Source organism: Dipodomys ordii, unplaced genomic scaffold, assembly GCF_000151885.1.
Source record: "Dipodomys ordii isolate 6190 unplaced genomic scaffold, Dord_2.0 Scaffold23, whole genome shotgun sequence".
In the NCBI taxonomy this organism is placed as follows: Eukaryota; Metazoa; Chordata; class Mammalia; order Rodentia; family Heteromyidae; genus Dipodomys; species Dipodomys ordii.
The window spans coordinates 11,912,713-11,924,737 of record NW_012267239.1 but is presented as its reverse complement, the minus strand read 5'-3'; positions in this window follow the sequence as shown (position 1 = coordinate 11,924,737).

Genomic DNA, 12,025 nt, shown 5'->3' with positions numbered 1-12,025 from the left:
TGCTGGAGGGGGGACTCTGGTGCTGGAGGGGGACTCTGGTGCTGGAGGGGGACTCTGGTGCTGGAGGGGTACTCTGGGGTGCTGGAGGGGGGACTCTGGGGTGCTGGAGGGGGACTCTGGGGTGCTGGAGGGGGACTCTGGTGCTGGAGGGGGTGCTGTGCTATGAAGCATTTGGCCAGGGTGTGGGGACACCGCAGTGAAGTTGGGGTGAGAATGGGAACTGTGTCAAGATTGTGTTGGCAGCGACCAGAAGCGCAGTGGTTGTTACTTTGTGCTTGCATTTGTAAGTGGCACTCACGTCACAGGTTTCCTTTGACATCATCTTTATCATCGTCGTCACTGCTGCCACCAGGAACAGCAGCTCTCTTGCCCATCAGAGCAGCTCCAAGGTCTCAGAAGGCACTGTGTTCAGACATGGTGCCCCTGGATTCTGCCCTCAGGAAGCAGCGATGCCCTTACCCCGTGGCACCGTGTGTGTGTGTGGGGGGGGAGGGCGTCTCATTCTCATTTGCAGCTGAGATTGCCAAAGAAAGCCCCGACCTCCCCTTTTTATTAATTCTCCACAGGCTGACTTGCGGAATCTCTGGGTGTTTTGTGTTGACATTTACACAAGGCAGAACCCGTGGGATAGACCTGAGAAGTTGAAAGCCTTAGTCATAGTCCGCACCCAAACCTTCAGAGACCATGTTGAGCAGCGGTGTCTCTTTCTGCTTTTCTCCCTCAGTAGCTCTGGTAGTATCAAAGCACCTCTATCCCTGTGCTCGCTCATGGGATGTGTGTCATCATGTGTTGTGCTACTTTAGGGTATCTAAGTTCCTGAGGGGGAGAATTATTTGCTCTTGTCTACAGCAGGTAGGCACTTCACTGTGATTTGGCAGCCATTTCCCAGCTGTTTATGAGGCTTGCCACAAAGTCGTTTGGATCTCAGACTTACTAACTTTACTAACAAAGCTGAGAAAGTCATACCAAGTTCACTGCAATTTGGGAAGATGCTGCTTTAAAGGTACTTAAAGGTATCCCAGTTCTCCATGATCAGAGCTATGTAAAAGTTAACCTCCTTTCTCTTGGCTGTATTAGGAGCCAGTAACAGGACCAGAAAAATGTCCTTAGACAAACTGCAGGAACTAAGGACGTGGTGGTCTGGTAGGAAGAAAACAATGGGCAAAGGTTGAGAGGCAGTGTATCATAATGGCTAAACTCATGCAGCTTTAAGTCCTGGGGCAGACACTTGTTAGCTGAGTCACCCTCGAAAGCTGTCATTTTAGGCTGAAGGCAAGGTTACCTGCTTCCTAGGAGAAGCTGTAGGATTCAATGAAACTGTAGTAACTCCTGGCATTAACTGCCATTAATAATACTAGCCAACAAAGACCCTAGCCAACAAAGATCTCTTCCTACTCCTTACCATTTTCAGACTCCAGAGAACATATTCCTGTGGGTCTGGTGCTTTCCAAGCTCCTCGTGGGACTACACCTTAGAAGGGAGCCACTGATTCAAGTTACCTGCGTTTGTCTCAGACTGTGCTAGTGCTTAGCCAGCTTTTGGTTAAAGTGCACTGAAGATGTAGCTTCAGAGACTTCTAGGCCTCGGGGTCTGGCCTAGGCTGTTTCTTTCTTGCTGACTGTTCACTGCATTGACTTGGTACAATGTACTTTTGCAGAGTTAGTAAATTCATTGGCCCCTTCCAGGGGGAGCCAAACAGCTTTTCTTTAAAAGTTGATGGGAACTGAAGAGACTGTAACTGACCAGCCTACAATAACCTATATTTACAGTATTTTTCTTCTTTAAGAATAATATATATCTTTGTTCAAATAGAATTCAAATGGGAAGGAACCACTGAATATCAATGTGGTTCAATTCATTCAAAAAGGGAGACTGACAGTTCTGCTTTGGGAAGATACTTGGAAATGTAAAGTATATTGCCAACTGTATTAACATTATATGAGATAAAAATCTAGAAGATAGGATTCAAAGCAGAATTGCGTATTTTGGGCTCACATAATTAAGCTTAGACAGACTCTAGTAGTTTAATGAGGAAACTGACCCTGACTTTAGAGGCTTTTTTTGTTTTCTGTCTCTTTGCCTTTGGGAATTTCCTTTGCTTGTATCTCTAGTTCTACTCTTCTTTCCCATGTTGTTCTGTCTTTTCTGTCTTCTCCTCCACTTGGTACCATCTTAAACTCTGGGCTCACATCCTTCTAACCCTGTAGTCCAAAGACAGCTCTCTTCTCCTCTATCTCCCACATCCTGGGGAGCAGGCCTGGCCACTTGTGAATCTGTCTGAACGAAATGCTCTGGCCAGAGGGATGAGGTTCTACAGGCGTTATGATGGTGTGAAGGTAGGATTCATATTCTTGTCTTCTGCGATAGCCAGATATGAAATTGGTGGAGGTGTCCCCAAAGAAAAGGGCACGGGAACAGGCTGGAATATGATGCGACAGTTGTAAACAATCTTGATAGTAGACAGCAAGACGTTTCTTATACCTTGTAGAACATGCTTTAAGGGTAAAGTATGAGGCTTATGCATGTCATCTGGGGTTATGGCACATTTCAGACGATCATGCCTTCAATGTCCTTTACTAAAACTCTGTTATGTAAGTGGTAAAAACTTACTAATGTGTAGTGAGTCTCCACTGGTAGTTCGGCTGTGTCCCGAGGTTACTCATAGCCTCTCGATGGAACCTAGTTTTAACCGTGGCCATACTTTTTAGCTATGTAGCCTCTGTCCTAAAAATCAGCTTAATTCTGATCAGGTTCCAGCCTGCATGTTGTCAGAGTTACAGACATTAATCTGATTTGCTTGATCTTACAGGAATATGAAACCATGGGAATTCTATGTGTAGCAATGTGAGCTTGCGGTAACAGGCTGGCCTGGTGTAAGCACTGAAACATTCCTGTGTTTAGGGTCTGGGCTGAAGTGCTGACAAGGCAGTAATGTGAATGTCCTGTGAAATAATGATTACTTTCCTGGGAGGATGTAAAAGTAGGCTACTAACCTTCTTACCTTGTCACCATAAAAGCTGGGTCTATAAACCGGACCATTTCCTCTTACTTAGATATTTCAAGTCCTTTGGCAAAAAGTAAAAACTCTGAGCTTGCTCTGGCTTTCTGAACTGCTCTAGACATTGGACATATATTGCCTGAATACCTATGTGGCGTTGGGAGGTTTCGGGTCCTCCTTTAGGCTCTTCAAAGGCCTCTGAAATTCTCTTCAGGAAGCAGGGTTCTAGCCCATTTTTTTTCCTCCTAAACCAATGGCTCTTTTATTCCCTTCCTTTAATCAAACCTGACTTGTTTTGTGTCTTATCTTATTAGGAACATGTATATTGTGTATTATCTTATTAGGAACAATGATCATTGTTGAAGACTAACATCTTTCAAATTAAATACTTTTTCTCTGGTCTCCCATGTCACAGAATATTAGTGGAAATGCTTTGGGAGTAGGTAAGACTTTAAGCACTTATGTTGGGTCTTGGGATCTGGACATTAATTTAGAATAAGCAGACACAGCCAGAGGGCTATCTAGGGAGGGTGGATAGAATCAAGACAGGAAACAATTTTATTGGTATTGTCAGTATCCTGGTACTTATAGCCCTACTCTAGAATCTCTTCATTCCATTAAGATGCTCTAAGGCATGTTTTTGTGAAATAATCACCAGGAACATGAATGACCCAAGCACTGATACATTCACTACCTACCCACCAGAAGGTGCAGTTGTTAAACAGGCCTTGAGCGGTGGTTGCTGTACTTTTATTCCCATGAATCTCTGTTCACACTCATCCAGATTCCAGTGCTTTATTTATGATGGTCTCTGGGAAACATGGAAAGAAAAAGATAACTGGGTGCAAGTGGCTCATGCCTATAATCCTAACTACTCATGAGGCTGAGATCTGAGGGTCAGAGTTTGAAAGTAGACAAGGAAAGTCCATGAGACTTTTATCTCCAATAAACTACAAAGAAAGCTAGAAGTAGAGTTGTGGTTCAAGTGATAGAGTGCTAGCCTTGAGCAAAAGAAGCTCAGGGACAGTGATTAGGACCTGAGTTCAAGCCTCAGCACTGGCAAGAAAAGAAAAGAAAAGGAAGGAAGGAGAAGAAGAGTCAGATGTTCCAAAGACAATGAAAACCTTCCCACTTCTTAGGAAGAGCCCTCCCCAGTGGTCCAGTCAGTGAGGTAATTTTGCTCTAAACCTTGATAACTTACTACTGTGAAGTTCAATGATATTGAATGAATGGATAGATGGCGGGCTGGCTGGATGGAGGGATGGCCGGATGACAGGCACCATAACATATCGGTGACACAGAGCCCTTTCAAGCAGCACATAGATGGCCTGGTGTGGTCTATTATCCCAAGAGTTTGTCTTCCAGTCCCAAGAATTCCAGGGTCTTGGTTTCTCAGTGCTAAAGAGCAGGGGTTTTTGTTCTTTGATATTGTGAAACTTCTGAACTAAAATAGAGAAAATATTTCAGAACAATTGCTGTCACAGTGTTTGATGATCTGTGAGAAGTGCAGCTCAGTAAATCTTATATTTTAATGTAGCTAGTCTTCAAAAGGCAGTAAGTGAAATCTTTGTCACTATTTCCAAAGATTACTTTGCTACTTTGATCTGTTAACTGACTGAAAGCACTTCTCTGTGGCCTCAGCCCTGTGATTCTAATAAAACTACTTTCTCCCCATTACAACATATACATAGTCTTTGTAACTTGTTGCTGGTCTGTGGTGAGAAAAATCTCCAAAGTCTGTTCTAATGACAGGCAGGGGAAATACATTATGTTTCCTCCCTCCATGACCACCCTAGGCTTAATGCAGAGAATTTAAAGCCCTTCCTTAGGCTATCTAGTATTATGACCTATCTGGACAATAGGTAAATGGCACTGCACTTGTTGTATAGAGAAGGAATTTAGGGGTCAGAGAGGTGAATGCGTTGTTCTAAGTGAAATCTGGGTAGTATTCCCATGCTGCCTTGCATTCTACTTTCTCATGGTATACTAGGGACCACAGCCAACACTACTGGGCTTTATTTTTATTTTTTTACTTTTAAAGCAGGGGAAGCCATAAATACAGTTTACTATTCTGAGTATGAATCTAGAGAGAAGAACAGTTGCTTTCTTTAGGCATTAAAATGGTCATCTTTGTAGATGAAGGAAACCACTTCTAAAATTTTTCTAAGCTTGTTCACATTTGGAAAGTTTTGCAAATAATTTTTTTACACGCCAACAGATCTGCAGAAAATAGAATTCATCTACAGAACTGGCGTCAACCCTGTCCCTGGCGGGCAATGCCTTATCTCCTCTCATTTCTCTTTTGTGTTGGCATGCTTTATCTAAAGATAGGTAAGTTTAGAGCATATCACACCCACGATGGATACTCTCCTTATGTTAGGGGAACTTTCTTATTTGCTTTAAGTTGGTCCTAAATTTAAACTCTGAAAACAGATTAAGTCTAATATTTATGATTATTATTGATGAAGCACTGGAGCTTTACCAGGCCATGGTATCTTAAGAAGAACTATGGCAGATTGATTTTAAAAAAATAATGTATTACCAAGCATGATATCTTGTGCCTTACCCTAAAATTCTTATGTCCAAATGACTCCATAGGAGGTCATGTAGGTGACAAGATGTTCTTGTTCGACAGTGGAGAAAACTGATGAGCAGGGACTTGCCCAAAGTCATGATGGTCAGTGGCACAGCCAAGAACAGGTGCCAATTATCTGACAGCTTGGTTGTGTTTATTAGTTTCTGCCCACTACACAGATGAAGGAGACAGTCAGCTTCTATATCAGTTTTGGGGGCTTAGGGGCAGTTTTTTCCATCTTTGGCTGAGACATATATTCACGGTTGCCAGATGATAGCACTATTTGCTAAATTTAAGAGCTAAATGAACACAGAATTTGTTAAGAAAAGCAAAAATTTGAAACCGTAGTCACAAATTGAGTGGCGAAGTAGCTGAAGACTACATAGTAATTGTGTAGGGAGCTTCTGCCTGAGCTGAGTCTGAGCAGGAAGACCATACAGAATAGGGAAGCAGCCATTGCCTGAGACTATACATACAGGAATATGACCTGGCCCAGGGAAATAGCGATCAGAAGAGCCAAGGTCATGAACAAGAAGAGGGTCTAGAAAAATGCTAAACCAATTCTTTAAAAGGAAGGCTATCAGCCTTACAGTCAATGTATGATAGACACATCCTGTTGCTTGAGAAAGACAGTAGTTAGATTCACAGTGAGAGAGGAAGCAGACCTTTCCTGCTTGCTTGCTCCTGTCTTTTCCACCTGTGCACAGCAGGTAAGAGTGTCTGTCTACAAAGGCAGGCATAAACTTTTATTTTAATAAACCCTGTACATTGCTCCTGCAGTCTTTGCTATCTGTGAGGGTAAAAACTTAGCCTCAGTCGTCTCTGGGGTTACAGCATTCTCCAGAGCTGTGTCAAGGCTCAGGAGCCTGGCACTGTGCTGCAGCATGGGGCAGAGTGACCCTGTGGTCACCATGGAATCAGGCCACTCAGGTTTTTACTATAACACCCTTTTGTGTCTGTGACTTGCTCAGCCATGGTGTCCAGGTTGTGCTTGGCCCACAGGAAGCTTCTGATGACATTTCTTATGGTTCCTTCTGCCTGGGTATACCACTCACAGCTACTGAGTCCTGTGCCTCTCCGAGGACACTGGCAGGAAGCAGAGGCTGGCCCTCCTTCCTCCAGGGCCCACAAGTCTCTCCCCTCTTTTTCCCAAGAGTGCCCGCTACCCTGTCCAGCTCTCCACTGAGATGGGATCTTGTGAACTTTTCTGCCCAGGATAGCTTCAAATCCATGATCCAGTCTTAGCCTCCCAAATAGCTAGGATTATAGGCATAAGCCATGAGCACTCAGCAAGTTTGGCTTTTGGTTTTTAACTTTGGCCACTGCTTTGGAGGACCACGGGCCACTGGAAAATAGTTGAATGATGAGCAGGATTTTCAAGGATGAAATCTCATGAATGGAGGACTGACTGGAGAGGTGGCTGCAAGGTGCCAGGATGCGAGGGAGCTTCCCTACAGAGGTTAAAGGGTAATCAGACAGAAAAAGAGCTAGATTTACTCAATACACTCAGAAAGTGAAAACAAGCACCAGCTGAAGAAAAATTAATAGAGACATACTTTGGCCTAGAATAAGGGAAAGATTTTTACATTTAGAACTGTCTGGAATGCCGAGACTCTCTTCTAGAGTGGAGAACTCCATGATAGAAGCTCAAGAGAAGACTGGTTTTCTAAGGGCTGCTATGAAGGAGAGTATAGCATTAAGAGGAGTTGGGAGGGATACTAAGTTCTCTTTAAAACAAAGATCCCATCATTTCCTACATAAATATAATGAACTCCTAGACTAATAAACCATCCCACATTTTGACAGATGCAGTAGTTAAAACATTTCCAAATATAGTTTATGAAATTTTTCCTCCTTTAATTAAAATACACATGCATACATGCATGCACATGCATGTACACACAAAGACTACAATATGTCATTGAGAGAAAGCATTTCCAAATAGTAAAGGAAACAAAAATATATTTCTGTTCTCTGAATTGAAACTAGTAGCAATTGATGTTTTTACAGCCAGTAGTTTGCTGAAGCTGATAAATACTTTCTGTAATTTAATACAGAAAACTCAGGGAATACTGAATTTCTTTATGAGGCAAAGTAGATTCTTTGAATTACTTTAAGGAATAAGTCAAAATACCAAATGTTCTTCCAGTTGTCTCCCAGGTAAATTAAAGAGTTTCTGCAGCATCTTTTGACAAACCTTAACAAGTGACCCAGGTATTTCTATCTACCTCTCAAAACTGCAGTCACAAGTTAGTCTTGCAACACAATGGTGCTATTTGATTATTATTCTTAGCGAGGGATAAGAGTTGGATTACTTTAGTTTGTCACTTCAAACACTACACAGATGTCAATATCTTTAAAAAGGAGCAATGAAAGCCAATTAGTTTGAAAATCCTGGTTTAAAGACTCGGTCAGACATAGTTTGACATTCTGACATTTTTCATAATCTGTTCTTCTGTGAAAGCACTTATAGTGTAAACATACATTACTGTTTAAGTCAATGGATTGCATTCATAAAGAGTACAATCTTTTCTGCTTTGTGAATTAGAGTCTCAAAGTAGTTCTGAAGACACCATTCACATATAAGTAAAAACATATTCTATCTTTTTTAAGGTCTAAATTGAAAAGAAACATAATCATGTGTGTAGAATAGATCTGTGAAATCATTTTAAAGAAAATATGAAATTATACAAATAATAAAATAACAGTGATCTATACTCCTACTGGGAAGAATTAAGTCTATTCTGGCATATTTTTTCTCTCTTGAAAATGATATATGCTAATTATCAAGAATTTAAAGAACATCAAACATAATAAAGATAACAATTCCCCTTGTTAATCTCATATGAATATGATTCTAGACATATATCCACCCATCTATCTATCTGGATATTTAGAAATGGTTTTATAAGAATGAATAGTGTTGGTTGTTCACACCTGTAATCCCAAGGACTTGGGAAGCAGAGATTGGAAAGGTTATGACTTAAGACCAGCTTTGGAAAAAAATTAGTAAGATCCCATTTCAGCAAAAAAAGCTGAGCAGTGGTGGTTCTTACCTGTGATTCCAGATCCGTGGGAGGTATAAGTAGGAGGCTCACATTCCAGGCTGGACTGAGCAATAACACTAAGACCTTATCTAAAAATAACTAAAGCAAAACGACTGGGGTCATGGCTCAGGTGGTAGAATGCCAATCTAACAATCATGAGGCCTAAGTTCAAACCCTAGTGCTATGTACCTAAATAAGTAAATACTTATTGTTATAATAATTCTGTGTTTTTATATAATTTTTTCAGACAGTCTCAATTAATTCCTTTGTTTTTTAAAAAAGATGAACTCTTTTGAAACTTTCTCCTCATTTCTTGCCTCCTGTGTGGTAATTTATTTTTATGTCATTTAGGTGAAAACATTCTGTTTGTTGGATAAATACAGTTTTGTGACTTATTTAGTGGTAGCTTTATGGATAAATACTTTCATGCATATAACTTCTAGAGGAGGTATCTGCATTTTAATTTTGGAAGTGTTTGGTAAATGCCAATCCACCATTTTAACATAATCATTTGTAATCCCCAGTACTTCAGGTGTCTGAAATTGTGTAGATCATTATTAGTCACTCTCTACAGCATTATTGCAGGTATGTTTGGTACTAGGAAATGATCAATGTAGAAATTCAGTGGTGAATAATTCAGTCCCTGTCCTAAAGGAATGAGTGCCAACATGTGCTAGATTTCTAGTATGCCAGCTCTAGGAGAGCTGTTTTATTTCTTTCTTCTCTTTCATAGGGCCTGGCATCCCAAGGCCAGGAGTATGTGTTTAATTGAATGGGCCTCTGTGTGTAACTGACTCTGGTAAGTGCACTAGAATTACATCTACTTTTGTCTTGACAGCAAACCTGTTTAGTAGGCACTTATTGAGGAAACGGAGGCTCGGGAAGTAACATCCTAAATTCTACAAAAGGACCTGTTATAATGTTCATTCTTCCTGAAACACAGCAGATCTAGCTGTTTGTCTTAGAAGTCATGAGGAAAAGGGCCTGTGCATGGACATTATAATCCAGAGAGCAGGAGGGATAAAACAGCTGTGTGTGTGTGTGCGTGTGTGTAAAATGTATACATATATGGTCTCTCTCTACATACACACACACACACACATATATGTACTGACTACTGGGTATAAGAGCTATATGATATATATGATATATGCTATGATACACACACACACACACAGCATACATCAGGTCTGATGTGGTCTAATGGTGGAGAGGCAGCCTGGTGTCGTCTCTTTAGTAGTACTCTGACATGGAGCAAGCTCCTTCACTTTTCTAAGGCTCCATTTCCTATCTGTAAAATGGGTTAGCAGTGGGAGATGACACAGGGTGTCTCCTTCAAATGCTTACTCAGTAGTAGTTGTTCAGGGACCTTTTAGAAGTGTTCAGGATGCTCAAGGGAGGAAGCCTTCCCCTCTGGTTTCCAGGGGAGGACCCAGTTTTGCTTGGCTTTGCTGAGGAGATAGAACTTGCCAGGTAAGTAGGAGGTGGAAGGAGAGCTTCTGCTGAGGTTGTACAATACCAGCTTTTTCCTACATAGCTCCCATAGCTTCCTCCGACTTGTACTGTGGAGAGCCTGCAAACAGGAGCACCTGTGTTCAGAGAAGCTGACCTGAAGTAGACCATCTTATCTCAGTAGACCATCTTCCCAGTGAGGGGCAAGTGAGTCCGTTTGTGTCGTGTCAAGGAAGCCAAGAGACAGGCAGTATGAGGCTATGTATGGGCCCAGAAGGCCATAGGCTGTCCCAGACCAGGGTCACATCAGTAGATAGCCCTTGGGAAAGTCCAGGGTAGTGGTTTTACCTGCTGATCTTAGACAAGATAAATCAGGTGGTATTCGTGAGAGTTCAATAAGAATAAGGCACAGTAGAGTTTGAGCCCTTAGAGCCAGTAGCCAGTAACTCTGATGGTAAACAATATTTAAGCTTGTATAAGGGGAACGGGTAAGGGTTTCTTCCAGCTTTGTCATCTGTGTGAAAAAATTCTGCAAGGTGTGTGTAGAGGGCAGTGGTATTTTTCCAGTGTCTCCGCGTCAATGTGAAGTGAATTTTTCTCAAGGAGACCCACGCCAGCTATGCACCAGCATTGTACTGTGCTTGGTTTTCAAGCACTGACTGCATGAGAGCACAGATGGGGAGGGGTGATGCAGAGGAACGGGACGGGCTCACTTCCTTCCATTTCTGGTAGAACAGGGGTGAAAGGAAACACTCTGAAGACTGAGAGGATTTTTCTCCCAGAATGTTAGTTCTCTCCCTAGAAATAACCTTAGAAGTCTCTGTGATGAGACCCTAGCTCTTCAAGAATAGTTCTTTTCTCTAAAAGAGGCTGGTTTACTAATTAAAGCAGCCATGTGGAAAAAAGAATTCTGTCTGAAAATTCTCAGTGTGCTGTGATTCCCCACAATAATAAACCACAATAATAAAAATGACCAAAAGAGAAGTTTCTTGTTTTTGTATGGTAGCCCACTGTGGCTTGGACTAGATATTTATCAACTAGAATAATAAAATGGATCAAAATGTGCCCTGTGTTTTTAAATTTTTTCTGTAGCAGTTTCCTAATGTAATAAAATCCAGCTTGTAATGTTAATATTTCAGCCAAGTCAGAATTTTGAAGGCAGGAGTTTTGCCCCTGAAACATGGATTAGCTTACTCTTTTGTGATCTTATAAGAAGGCAAAGAAGATCATAGAGTCCTCATAAAGAAAAGTTGCAGTGATGACGGTCATGACTGTTTATTTCCTTTGCTTGGCTCTGGTCTTTAACATGACATATGCCTCTTTCTTGTCAAGGTGGCTTCTTGCTCAGGTGCCCTTGATCTTGTGTCTGTTCCTTCCCCTGTGCTCCCACTTGTGTGTCTGTCTGTCCCGTCTGTCATGTATACCATCAATATCCTCCTTTTTACTGCTTAAAAATAGGTAGGGAGTACTGGGATTTGAAGTTAGGTCTTTGCACTTGCTAGGCTGGTGCCTATTATTTGAGTCATGCTGCCAGTCCTTTCACACCTTTATGTCCAGGCTGGCCTTGAACCCTAACCTCTTAACTCCACCCCCTTGTACCTAATTATAATAGGCATAGCCACTGTGCTCAGCTGTACTTCCTTCCTTCCTTCCTCCTCCTCCTCCTCCTCTCCTCCTCCTCTTCCTCCTCCTCCTCCTTCTCCTTCTTCTCCTTTTTGTTGTTGTTTGTCATGGGGCTTGAACTCTGGGCCTGGGCACTGTCCCTCAGCTCTTCAGCTCCAGGCAAGCACTCTACCACTTGAGCCACAGCGCCATTTGTGGTTTTCTGGTGGTCAGTTGGAGATAAGACTCTCACAGACTTTCCTGCCAGGGCTGGCTAGGGTTACAGGCATGAGCCTGGCTGTACTTCCTTCTTTTTAACCTAAAACACATTAGGTTTTTCCATGTCTTAAA